Source organism: Augochlora pura, chromosome 11 (assembly GCF_028453695.1).
Source record: "Augochlora pura isolate Apur16 chromosome 11, APUR_v2.2.1, whole genome shotgun sequence".
Lineage (NCBI taxonomy): Eukaryota > Metazoa > Arthropoda > Insecta > Hymenoptera > Halictidae > Augochlora > Augochlora pura.
This window is the reverse complement of record NC_135782.1, coordinates 16727445-16740757: the sequence shown is the minus strand read 5'-3', so window position 1 is coordinate 16740757 and position 13313 is coordinate 16727445. Positions and strand designations below refer to the sequence as shown.

The 13313-nt window shown below is 45.9% G+C and overlaps 1 protein-coding gene across 3 annotated transcripts in view; it reads right to left on the bottom strand.

The window, feature by feature from the left end:
- Olf413 (DBH like monooxygenase olf413) overlaps nt 1-13313 on the bottom strand; it is a 266667-nt gene that overhangs the window by 143360 nt on the left and 109994 nt on the right. The gene's annotated exons all lie outside the window — the stretch shown is intronic.

Genomic DNA, 13313 nt, shown 5'->3' with positions numbered 1-13313 from the left:
GCGAGTACGGTGTTCGACTTTCATGGCCGTGCGTTAAAAGTTCGAACTGAACGCGCGGGCGAGGGGCGAAGAGCAGCTGAATAAGGGGACGGCGGTAGGTGGCTAGGGGGGTGGGGAGGGGATGAAAGTCGATTCTGGAAGCGTAATTTCTGCGGACGACACCGGAGATAAGCGTGACGCGCGGAATATTACGGCGCGGCGCGCGGCGCTTCTCCGTGCGCCTTTAATCCCGGATAAATTCCGGCCGTTGCCTGGGGAAGTAGTTAAAAACAGTAAGGGGAGGGCGGGAGAGGCTGGAGGGGGGTTTAGGTATCAAGTTTTCGAAGGTTGGAAGTTTCGAAGCCTCTCCCTCCACCCACCCGGATCAACGAACCGTCACCGCGTCGTCCAGGACCCGGAGCCTCATCCATCCATCAACCTGACGCCGTCTTACTCTTTTTCCGAAAGCGACGAGAGCAAAAAAGGACGCGTATACCTGGACGGCCAATTAACGGCCGTGAAATCGGCCCGGTGTCGCGCAAGGACGACCCTGAACACGCTCTAAATTGCCTTCTCTATCGCGATCCGCTTCTAAACGTTTCAATATTTAACCCTTTCCACTCGAAACCACGTAACTTTAACTCTCGGATAATTTTTCCAATTCATAGTATTTTTATTTCATGCAACAAAGTGCATTTTAGGTTAATTTTGTACAATATTTTCATTATTAATTCTTGCGACTAGTATCAACAATTTTAACCAACTTTTAACCATTTTTTAGATCTAAACTTTGTCCATATAAACATTATTTTAAAACGCTATGGAATAATAAATATCAGCGGTGCCTCAGAGTCGCTATTCGCAAAGGGTTAAAGGGTTGAAATCGAGACACAAGGGGAACGGTTCTCCGCGGCGTCGAGTCCCGGGGTTTTCCGATAACAGCTAACCGGTGTTCTTCCCTTAAATAAGACACGGCTCGCGTTTAGAAAACCAAAGCTTGTCTTCGCGCTGAAACACGGGGCCCCCATTGATCGATTCGAATTACACGGGAACTGCATTATCGAAATGCAACTTGCTGTTTGCACGGATGTGTTTCCCGGTGTACCGCGGGGATACTCGTAAACCGATACAATTTTAAGTCACGGGGATGATAGGGTGGGGGGGGGGTGTGTGGGGGGAAACCGAATGTTAGACTCGCTGGTCTATCGGAGTGTTCACGGTGCGAATCGGGGTCTTAGGAAATTCTGATGGAGGAGTACGGTTGTTTGGGAGGCTCGTTTTGGTAAGGATTGATTCATCTCTCTCTCTCTCTCTCTCTTTTTTTCTCATTAATTTCTTTATAGTCAATATATTGTAGATGGTACTAGGGGAGTTATCTTCAATAGTTAGTGAACACTACTAGAGTACTCTAAATTACTAGAGTCATCTTCAATATAGAGCAGTTTAAATAGAGATCTCATCTTCAATATAGAGCAGTTTAAATAGAGATGTCATCTACAATATATAGTTGACAATACTAGAGTACTCAAGACTATTAGAGTGATCTACAATATTTAGTGGACACTACAAATACAGTATTCTAGACTACTAGAGTCATCTTCAATATTTAGACTACTAGAGCCTACTCTAGATTACTAGAGTCTACTCAAGACTACTAAAACCTACTCAAGATACTATATAATCATAGGTCTCGATCAACGAGAAGGCAACGCCGAATTGAAGGTGGTCCGAGGCCAGCCAATCAAATGAGTCGACGGACATTTTAATTGTCGCTTTTAATTCGGAATTCCAGGTCAGTTGAACAAGGGGGGGGGGGGGGCATCTCTCTAGATTGTACAATTTCCTCATTTCCTCGGGAGTCTGTAATTTCGGATCATGCGAGCGCGGGGGAGGGGTGGGGGGTGTCCGCGAAACGGTCCGACAGATTTCTAATTAGGACCACGTAATTCGCAATTAGCTCTTTCAAGAAGTACACGTCGGCCACAAAAGAATCTTTATCAAAAGAAGCCGGGTCTAATCACTGTCCTGCTTCTACACGCTCCGTCCGGCCGCCGAAGACATCGGCCGCTTCGCGCGCGATACACGTCGATCGATGTCAGCTCAGAAAACCCGCTCGATTCTGGAAACAGTGATTAAAGCCCGGGGGCCGAGGGCCCGCCAGGTAATCTCGGAGGAGAACAAAAGCGATGCCGATCGTGTCATTAGCCACGTTCGATTCACCGTCCCCTAACAATGATCGACGTCGACCTTAATTTCTGATCGGCCGGGGCAGCCAGTCCGACGATACGATTATCAAAGACGACGACGATGTGCATTCTTATCTGCTGGTTTGCTACCCCGCTGATCAATTTTAGCTACCGTGGTTTGTAGTTTAGAGTTCTATCTGCCATGGCTATAACTATGAAAGCCAGCTTGTTTCTCTAAATAATTAATAATAGAGCATTTAGAGCAAATTTGGAGCTATTTAGAGCAAAATTTCTTATCCTTGTACCGCCTTTAAAAGACCGTCACCATTTTCTCCATAAGACCATAAATACTCTTATCATATTCGCATACCCGTTCTATCATATTCTTATATCCAGAAAAAGAACCATTTTTGGGGGATCCGATCGGATTGTCGTGATTCGAGTGCATGGCGCAGTGCGCCGGGGTCGCGGCTGGAAAAACAGCTGGTGGGGAGCCTCTTTTGTCCGTGGTAGTAGGCAAACATCCGTCGGGCAAATCAGCACAGGACGCGAGAGCTGTTAAGGGAACTGTCAATTCGGTCGCAATCGAACCGATTAATAGTAACGATCGCGGCCGCGCGCCGCTTGATCGGACCCGATGCAAATCGGGGAAAGGGTAGTTTTGCCAAGTGTCGGGACGAGTGTGGTGCGCCCACGCGCTCCACGGCCATTCAACTATTCGTTTCGCGCCGCTGGGAAAGCGGGAATTAAGCGCTTCACAGAGATCATCGATCGGTCGGATGGGAGGGCTGACTTTGTCCGTCTCTCTCGGCCTCTCTATTGTTCTCTCTCGGACTCTCTCTCGCTCTCTCATGGCCTCTGTCTTTCTCTTGTTCCCTCTCTTGGTTTCTGTTTTTCTCTCGGGTTCTCTCTCTCACTCTCTCTCTCTCTCTTGGCTTCTCTCGCTCTACCTGCAATTGTGTTTTCCGGCCGGCGAAACGCGGCCACGCTCGCAGGGACCGGTTCAGCCACGTGCTCCGTGCAATTTCGAGGGTCGCGAAACAACCACAGGATCCGCGAGTGATCGTTTTAATTAACGGTAACAATGGTATAAACGCGTCCTACGCGTCGTGTTAACCCATTGAACCGTCACAGTTTTTACGAGGAAATACACCGTCGGCTCGAGAGAGCCCCCTGATCCATCGATGCTTCCTCTGCGTGGAATCGAATCTTCCTCTGTAATGTCTCTCCTTCTTTAATAATCCCAGGGGGTTGAAAGTAATGTATAGCCGTCATTAAAAGCTTTCAATTAATGCCCAACTATAATAAGTGCCTACTACTAAAATTTATCAATATAACAATCACAAAAATATTAATATTGTTTAATACAATATTAAAAAATGTATAACGCTTTGAACAGTCTCTAAATATATTTATATAAATATCCATGACCATGAACATAGAGAGAGAAAAAATTGTAAATTGTAAATCATTGAGAAATTATAATAATCGTAAAATAATTAATATCGTTTAGGATATTCAAATCGTTTGCAATATTAAAAAGAATTTAACGTTTTCAACAATGTCAAAATAAATTCGTACAAGTCTGTCGGTGACCACGGAGATAGAGAAATGATAGAACACCGTCCGAGCCGCGTTTTAGAGCCCGTAGAGCATCAGTGGCAGTCCAGGTACACTCGGTGGCATCGACCCGAGGCGATGCTGCTCGCTCCCGCGATCCATCCTTCGGCTCATCCTTTGCTCTTCGTACGCCTCTTCTCGTGATCTATCTTTCCCTGGCTGATCCTCTACGTGGTTAAGAGTTGGATTACCCTTATGGTGTTCCGCGGGCTAAATCACCTATTATGCATACGGCACTTCTGCTAGCCAAGGAGAGAGCGAGCGAGAGAGAGAAAGAGAGCGAGAGAGAGATATTTATTATAGTAAAGACTCGTTAGAATATTTATTACTACGATAGAGATTTATTTTACCAGCTATTGGATATATCCAGCTATATTTTATATATTAGATATTTTTTTTGAGGTTATGCTGTATGTAAATGGGTTCCCGAGGTCATTTGCAAAAACTTTTTCCTTTGCAAAAATTCTCTACGACGCTTCGTTCTCGAGTTATTAAAGAAAAGCAAACAGCGCCACGCCCTCGTTATAAGTGCTCCGCCCTCGGTCTATGATTGGTCTACGCTTTTCGTTAATTACTCGTTAACGGAGCGTCGTAGAGAATTTTCTCAAAGGAAAAAGTTGTTTCTAATGACGTCAGGATCATCGTGGGACAACATTCTCGAAACACTGTGTAGAACATTTTGCCATGAGAATATTATAAAAATAACATTAGAATTAAACAATCTCTTCTATTATGTAGTCATTTAATAGCGGCGATTCTGCGGTTATTTAGCGTTCAATAAATGATTCTAGTATTTCTAGCAAATTAAATAACCTCCAAAAAGCGTTCCACGAAGAGTTGAACTGAAAGATTTACGATCCAAGCAGCTTGTATTTTTCAGTAGCGGATGTAGGCCAGTCGCAAAAATACTCGCAGCGATGTAGCCATCGCCAAAGTGTCTCTCGCGCACAGTTAAGAGAAAGATTCGCACGGGTAAGATGGCATCGACCCGAGGCGATGCTACTCGCTCCCGCGATCCATCCTTCGGCTCATCCTTCGCTCTTCGTTCGCGATCTATCTTTCCCGGGCTGATCCTCTACGTGGTTAAGAGTTGGATTACCCTTATGGTGTTCCGCGGGCTAAATCACCTATTATGCATACGCCGGCACTTCTGCTAGCCAAGGAGAGAGCGAGCGAGAGAGAGAGAGAGAGAGAGAGAGAGGGAGAGAGAGTGGAGAGCGAAGCAGAGTCGAGTTCAGTCGAGTCTCGACTGGAGCACACTGGAGTCGAGATCTCGGTGGCTCGAACGCTCCTCTCGTTCCCCGTCGGCGGGCGGAATCCTCCGCCTATTACTCCCTCATTTGCCCCGAGTCCATAGAAATGTAATTAAATCCCCTGAGCGGACGCGAAACGACGCGACTCCGGGGCTCCGACGCGATCCGAGCAGACCCGACGCGCCAAGGCTACCGTGCGCGCTGACTCGTGGGAAAGTCGTCGGGCTTCCGCGGGCTTGCGGCCCGCCGCCAGGAGAGGGGAGGGGTGGGGGGTGCTTTTGACAGCCAAGCGTTAATTAGCGCCGCCAGGATCGACGACCTCATCATTTTTTTAAACTTAATTGGGCAAGCACCGCAATTAGAGGAGGCCAACGGTGTGGGACATGCGCTCGGAAACTACGGGGGTGGAAAACCAGCCGACTGGACGACGATCTTCTGTTACACTAGGACAATGAGCGGACGAATTGCTGCGGGCTCGAACTTTCCTGGATTGAAGCTGGGGGTCTGTGCTTTAAGACGGTGTGGGCGGAAGTGGAAATTTAGTAAATTAGAAATAGTAAGAGATCATTTTGGAAAATCGAGAAAACTGAATTGCTGATTTTGGGGTATGTGTACGGTATTGGAAGGCTGCTTTAAAGCTGAGTTTTTAATGATTTTTAATTACGGTTTTTGTGGGAGTTTTTTAATGAAATTTATATGGCATTAAAGTGGGAAATCTACGCTTTAATTTGAGGTATATTGATTTGAAAAACCATTGCGGTATCGTTTTGAAATATCAGGAAAACTAGACTCCCGATATGAGGATAAATGACTCGATCTCAGGGGGTAGTTTTGAAAGGCGTATTTCAATAATTATTAACTAACGCTCCCGTAGGGGTTTTTCAATGGAATTCATCTCAAATTAAAGCAGGCAATCTCCTCTTTAAACTGAGGTATATTAAAACTATCGCAGCATCATTGTTGTATAATCGAAAGAACATAACCACTAATTTAAAGCTGACTTTTAAAAGCCAGTTTTAGAACAAACTTAGTGGATTTTTAATTAACCTTCTCCTAGAAGTTTTTCAATAAAATGCCACCAAAATTAAAGCTAGAAATCTCCACTTTGAAAGAAGCTATACTAATCGAAAAAACGATCACGACATCATTTTAAAAAAAAATCGAAGAACACGATCACCAATTCGTAGCTAAATGTCCCAACTCCAAACGGCGAGTTTTAAAACAAAACTTCCGCGCGATTTCTAAACCAACGTTCCACGGCGAAAGTTTTTCAATAAAAATTAACCGGAATTAAAGCTGAAAATCTCCACTTTGAACTAACCTATATTAACCCCGGGGAAAATGGTTGCAGCATCGTTTCGCGAAACCTCGAGGAAACCGGACCACCACCACCACCAACCGGCTCGAGGATAAACGAGCCCCGATCTTTAAAGGCAATATGTAGGTCAGGTTTTAAAGGGAACTTTTAAGTCGCTACCATAACCGCATAGCGTTCGCGCATCGCGGCGCGGTATTCCACGCATATTCTTCCGAGGCAATCGCTGATGCTCGCGCGCGGAATGAACCCCCGATAGATCGGGGTCAAAAATGTATGAGCCGTGTAACGCGCGCATGCGGGAACACATCGCGTTCGGAATGCATAATGCATCAGATCGTGTGAGGGGGGGGGGGGCAGCCCAGGGACAGGATAATATATAAACGTCGTAGCGCAACCGTAAATACATTATGAGCTAAGTCGCCGGACGCGTTATCCCTTTAAAGCGGGGTCGCCATGGAATACCCAACGGCGAAGTCGATGATGGCGCGTTCGAATCCGACCGCCAGTCGGATGCATCAAGGTACCCGGAATCTAGCGTACGAAAGTCCCGCAGTGCACCGAAACAATTTCTTCTTTGCATGCGAGCCGGTTGCCGAGATCGATCGCGATCCATTAACCGTCGGATCTGCGACCGAGATGATAACGAGATTGATGTATACTGGGTGCTCTTGAAATCACTCGCAGTAGGGACTAAAGGGTTCTTGGGCTCATTGGAAGCAACTTTTTGCTTTACAGAAATCTTCTACGTCGCTTCGTTCACGAATTATTCAAGAAAAACGAATCGCTCCACGCCCACTTTGTAGTTGCCCCGCCTTTACTTTGTCATTGGAAATACTCTGTATTTTTTTATTATTTTTACTTATTTAGTTATGGCGAAAATGTGCCGATGAAGTATACGGTGTTAATAATTATAGACTCGGAGTAATCTTTACGATCTCAATGATAACCTCAACAAAACATTATGTTTGTTTATTTATATTTTATTAAAATAATAAAAAATAGAATTCCACAATTATTGTCACTTTTTTGTTTCTGTTCAAATATGATTATTAATGTGAAAATTACTTTGAACTTATTACTATCTACTGTAATGTACCTTCCCTCTTTTTATTGAGACACCCGGTATATTTCAAGAAAATCAGAAAATGTGAAAAACGGTCCTAAAATAATGACGCACCGTGCCGATATCGGCAAAATCAATTTTAATGAATAAATAAGTACCACCTGCGTTATTTCGAAATTCCAGGTAATTTTCCGGAGAGCCGCGAGGAAGGAAGCCCGAGCGGCAATCGTAGAAACTCGGTCGCCACCTGCGAACCTAGCCGCCGATCGGTGTCCATTTATACTTGTCACCTGATTGGACCGTATTTCTATCAATTTTTAATCCAAGGGTCAGCGAGTTCCGCGACCCTCAACCCGGACACACACACACACACACGCGCACAGCGTCGTGGAACGGAATAAATTGAGGTCTACGTGGCGGCGGAGTGTGGATAATAAATCCCGCGGATATTCCATTCAATAGAGCGCGCCCTATTCGAAGGATTTTCGTGTCGGTGGCGAGCCGTGTATCAGCGGAATCACTTGTTACCCGTAATCCCCCCACGATGGTTACTCGCGGAGACGTCCCAGCCAGCCGATTCAAGGGCGGAGCCCACGCTGGAGAAAATCTACGGAATCAAGTGAAGCCTGAGAACCTCGGCCACGGGGCAGATGATAGGTTGCCGGGACTTTATCGCGTGACTATTGACCATAACATTATTTATTTATACGGTGTATCACGAAATTTGCTGGCAAGTTGGAACTAGGCTCCTTGGATCATTGCAAGCAACTTTTTTCTTTACGAAAATCTTCTACGACGCTTCGTTCACGTTTTATTAACGAAAAACAATCAGTGCCACGCCCCAATCATTCTCGCCCCGCCCTCTGGCTACGATTGGTCCGTGTTTTTCTTTAATAACTCGCGAACGAAGCCTCACAGAGAATTTTCGTAAAGGAAAAAGTTGTTTAAAATGACTTCAGGCCCCAAACAAGCCGCTGTTTTTTCTTGCAATTGTTATTAATAATTAGATCAGTCCTGCGCTTATGTTAGGTCTATTATACTCCTTCCAATAACGCTGCTGCACCCAGTGCACGAGCAAATAGAATTCAAAGGAGAATTTCAGCCGGGAAAAAAACTGTGTTTATTGTTCGCACGGTGTTTATTTAAAACAGGGAAAAAAGGCGTAATAAAACCAACGGGATTCCACTGTTCGGGGTAAAAAAAAAATGATTAATTGGTACGGTACGGCGCGCATTGAAGTGTCCGCTGTTCAGAAGCGACATCGAGCTGGGAACACTTGATGGATGGTTAATTATCCCGGGTTTGTTTATACATTGACAGACCTCGCTGGGCGTCTCGTCCATTTTACAATAACAAAATAATTGAAATCTATTTCATCCGACCACCGCGCCAACGAACGATTCTTTCCGTTAGAAACAAAAAAATAAAAAAAATCATAGAGCCTCGATATATTCGTGGAAACGCGTACCGATCGATCTTCGCTCATTTCGCCCCGTTTTATCGGACCCGCGTTTCCGGTTTGGTTGCGGCGTCGAGGAAACTATCGAGCGTCTGGCGGTCCTCCCCCTCTTGCCCCTCCCGAAACGAATCGCCACAATTAAGCCCGCAATTATTCCCGTCGAAGACTGTTCCGCTCGCCCTCCCCCACCCCACCCTTAATTTAATTTGCCTCGCGGGAGACGTTGCCCGAAGGAAACGGATCGGCGAGATTGGAGTCCGAGGCAATGAGATATTGAGAATCCATTTTTAAGCGAGTTTAATCGGTCCCGCGTCGCGGGCACGCTGCTACGTTTCGAAAAAGCTTGCACCAATTGTATTTAACCCGGTGCGAGCGAACATAATACTTCTGTTGCTAGCGTAAATTGTAGATCTGTCTGAGGAATACCAGAACACTTGGCTATGGCGGGCTACTGAAGTCACGTTAATTAGTAACACTATGGTCCAGTTATTGGACAGTATAGACAGTATAGAGCAGTATAGAATAGTATAGTATAGTTTAGTATACAAAGTATACTATAGTGTCTTCACGCTACATCCAGCAGCCTGGCCAAGCATTAGCGCCACTTCTACTGTCCCTGATCTACTCGACTGCTTATCCGTGACGCAACCTACGTCACATGATGCTCATAGGGGATCGCGTGTCAATTCTAAGTCGTTGATCTAAATATACAGCAGCCACTCTTTCGAGCCAGCAATTATTCAGTCGTCCAAAGTGATCCATCCAGATTCTTCTCGCTGTCGAAGAGGGAGGTAGGCGCACGGGTGGCGCGGCGTGCGTAGGGGTAGGGAGGGGAGGGGGGGGGGGGGGGGGGGGGGGGGAGGGGGGGGGGTAGGAGGGACACGTCGCGGCGACGTTGACGGATCTCAAAGGAACCATCCTTCTGTGCCATCACAAAAGCCTCCGGGACTCGTGTTGTTCGTTCGATCGGCAAGGAATTCCGGTTAAACCGTGGATTCCCGATTATTTTTAGCTTCAAAGTGCTCCCGTTGCCGCAGCCGCGGCACCGGCCCGCTTTGCTATTCCAGATCGTCGTTGTGTATATTGGGTCCCCGCGCAGCAACGTGTAACGAGAAACAGGCGAAATCGTGAAAATAAAATACGAACGCGAAAGAGATCCTTTTGTTTCAGTGAAATTTTAGGGAAAAATCGGCTGATTCGTCAGAATAGCTTTTCTACTTATTTTTTTAAGAAAAATTGGCTGCTTGTTTAAACGAGCTTTGGTACTCATTTTTTAAGTAAGGAGGAATTTCTTAATATGGGGGTAGATTTTAGCATAGGGGGTATTTTTTAATAGAGGGGTTTATTTTAGTAAAGGGGTGATTGTAGCAGAAAAAGAGGTATAGACAGCTTAAAAATTATTCTTTCACAGTGAAATTCAATTAAAATAGTAAATTTAAAAATATTTTATTGAACAGAGCACGGATATTCGAGGCAAATATTTTTAATCCTAAAAAAATAAAAATAAAAAGAAGGTTTTGACAACAAAGTCCTTATGAAAAAAATAATAAAAACAGAGAGAACCCAAGGACGCTATAAACTACTTAAAAATTTCTCTTTTAATTCACACAAATAAATAAAAATTACTTTTCAACAATTTCTCTCAATTTAAGGAATAAATATAAAATCCAAAACCAAGACTTCTACCAAAAGAAAGACCACCCCTAATTTCCACGTGCACAAAGCAACCCACCACACGTAAAAATATAACAAAAGCAACGCAAAAAAATTGTCAAAATTTTCTGCACTAATTTCTGCATTAATTTAATTGATTAAATCAATCCCTTTAATTTAAGGAATTTTTTCTTGAAAAAGAAGGGGGAAGAGAGGCGTTAATTGCTCGTAGCCCCATGAATCTTCCACCTCGACTGCATGGCATTCGTAGGATAGTCTTGGGAGGGGATAGAGGGGGCGTTCAGAAAGAACAGCGAGCTTTTTGTGCATTGTTTCGTGGGCAGCGGCGTAGAGCCGCGTCTATCGCGGACGGATCGCGAGCGATAAATCGCTCCCGATTCCTCTCCGCGGCTTCCTTTCTCTTTCTCTCTGAGCCCGGACCCGTCCCCGCTGTCAACCGGCTGGATCGTGCGACTCGGCGTGTCGCGGCGCTTCCGGTGGGCCGCAGGTGCGTGTTACACGCGCGAGCGGCCATCGCGGGCCCATCGCGGACAAAAGGCACACGCAGCACGTCCGCGGAGCGTGCAGGTTGCCCTGCGACTCCACGGCTCCTCCGGCCAATCAGCGGCCTCCGCGGCGGAGGCCATGCCATTGGCGAGCCGTAAGAAACAGTACCGACTGTTAGGAGCCCATAGGCGTGGCCACCGTAATTATTATTTCGAGGAGACGTGAGGAGACCTAAGGAAATATAATCTTGTGCTCGCAAAAAATTTCTGGTAAAATCGCAGGGGTCCTCGCCATTTAAAACAGCCAGTTTGGCCCTGTTTATTAGGCGGGAGGCTGCTAGAATTCGATGCGCGGAGGCGGCAGCAGCCGATACGTCTCACGGTCCGTGCATTCTGCGCGGCGGATTTCACGGCAATAGTCAACGATGCGGCAGACGGCGCGCGAGGATCCTTGTTATCACGTGCTACGAGGCGAGCTGTAAATCGATAAATAACTGCGGGCGCCGTTCGCCGGTGGAAGACGACGATGCACCGGTGGCGCGTCGGCAACGAACAAGAGAAAATCGCAGGCGGCGAGCGGCCCGCACCGCAAACGAATCGCACGTAATGAGGGACAAACCGCAGGGCCGGCTTGCCGCGGACGAGGACGGGACGGAACGGGTTGAACGCGGCGGAACGGGGACGGAACTTTTTGCTCGGAAAAAATCCTTTTCTGAGAATGGAATATTGGGTCTTACTAGAATCCTTATAAAGGGTTAATAGAAGAATAGATGGTATTTTCAGCGAACTCTTTTTTTTATTAAATTCGTTGCTCTATGGTGCCCGGAAAAAGGTGCGCGCTTCCGGTCGCAAGATGCGCCGCATGCAACGCGTGCAAGAGATCACATGCATCCCCCGGTTCAATTAAGGCTCCGCGAGCCGGCTTATTAGGAGATGTTGCGCGTGATAAGAATCTCATTATGCCCGGGCATTGATTCGCCAGGCGCAACGCGCATCCACTTGCGGGGTCAATTAACGCGAGTGACGGGAAACAGGGAATCACCCCGTGTGTGAGAAACTTTCGGCTCTCTCGCACCTTGCCCGCGAAATTCTCCCTCGATCGGGGCGTCGTTTGCTGGCTGCTACACTGTAATGGTCTCGTTCCGTCGTCCTTTCGAACGCTGCGAGTAATAGTCGCTGTCGATGGCCTCTCTTATTATAGTAAAGAGGTAACCTTATTTCAATACATATTGCTACAATAGTGATTTATTTTACGGTCCAACTATTGGATATATCCAGCTATAGGATATATTCAACTATATTATATTTTAAATATTAGATTTTTTAGATATTTTATTTTTTTTTTATTTTAGGTTATAATATCTGTTAATGGGTTCCTGCGGACATTTGCAAAAACTTTTCCCTTTGCGGAAATTCTCTACAACGCTTCGTTCTCAAGTTATTAAAGAAAAACAAACTGCGCCACGTCCTGATAGTATACGATCCGCCCTCGGTCTATGATTGGTCTACGTTTTCTTTAATAACTCGGTAACGGAGCGTCATAGAGCATTTTCGTAAAGAAAAAAGTTGTTTCTAATGACGTCAGGAATATCGTGAAACAATATTCTCGAAACACCGTGTAGAACATTTTGCTATGAGAATATTGTTAAAATAACTTTCGATTTAAACAGTCTCTTCTATTATTTAATCATTTAATGGCGTTGGTTCTGTCGCTATTTAGCGTTCAATAAATGATTCTAGTATTTCTAGCAAATTAAATAACCTCCAAAAAGAGTTCCACAAAGAGTTGAACTGAAATATTTATGATCCAAGTGGATCGGTACATTCGGTAGCGGATGTAGGCCAGTGGCAAAAATACTCGCGGGCGACGTAGCCATCGCCGAAGTGTCTCTCGCGCGCACAGAGTTGAGAGAAAGAATCGCGCGGGTAAGGTGAAGAATCGGGGCAATAAGATGGATCCATCAGTGGGAACTGTATCCCCGTAGTAAAGTTAAACTGCCACTTCGGCAGTCGCCTTAAAGCCGCAGATATTACAGAGTCAGCAGGATAATAAACTCGTCTCTGATATCAAAGCACATTTATCATCTCCTCCCCCGCTCTCAACGACCCTCGTCGCGCGGCCGTTACCTAGTTCCCTATCGACGGGACACCCGCGTGCGTTCAAAATAACAAGATCCCCCCGAAAATTCTCGGCGGCCCTCCGGTAGCCTGGATTCGCAGGGTCAGAGAGGTCGGATCACTGGGTCACGGCAACCTGGAGATATGATGGTTGCTAT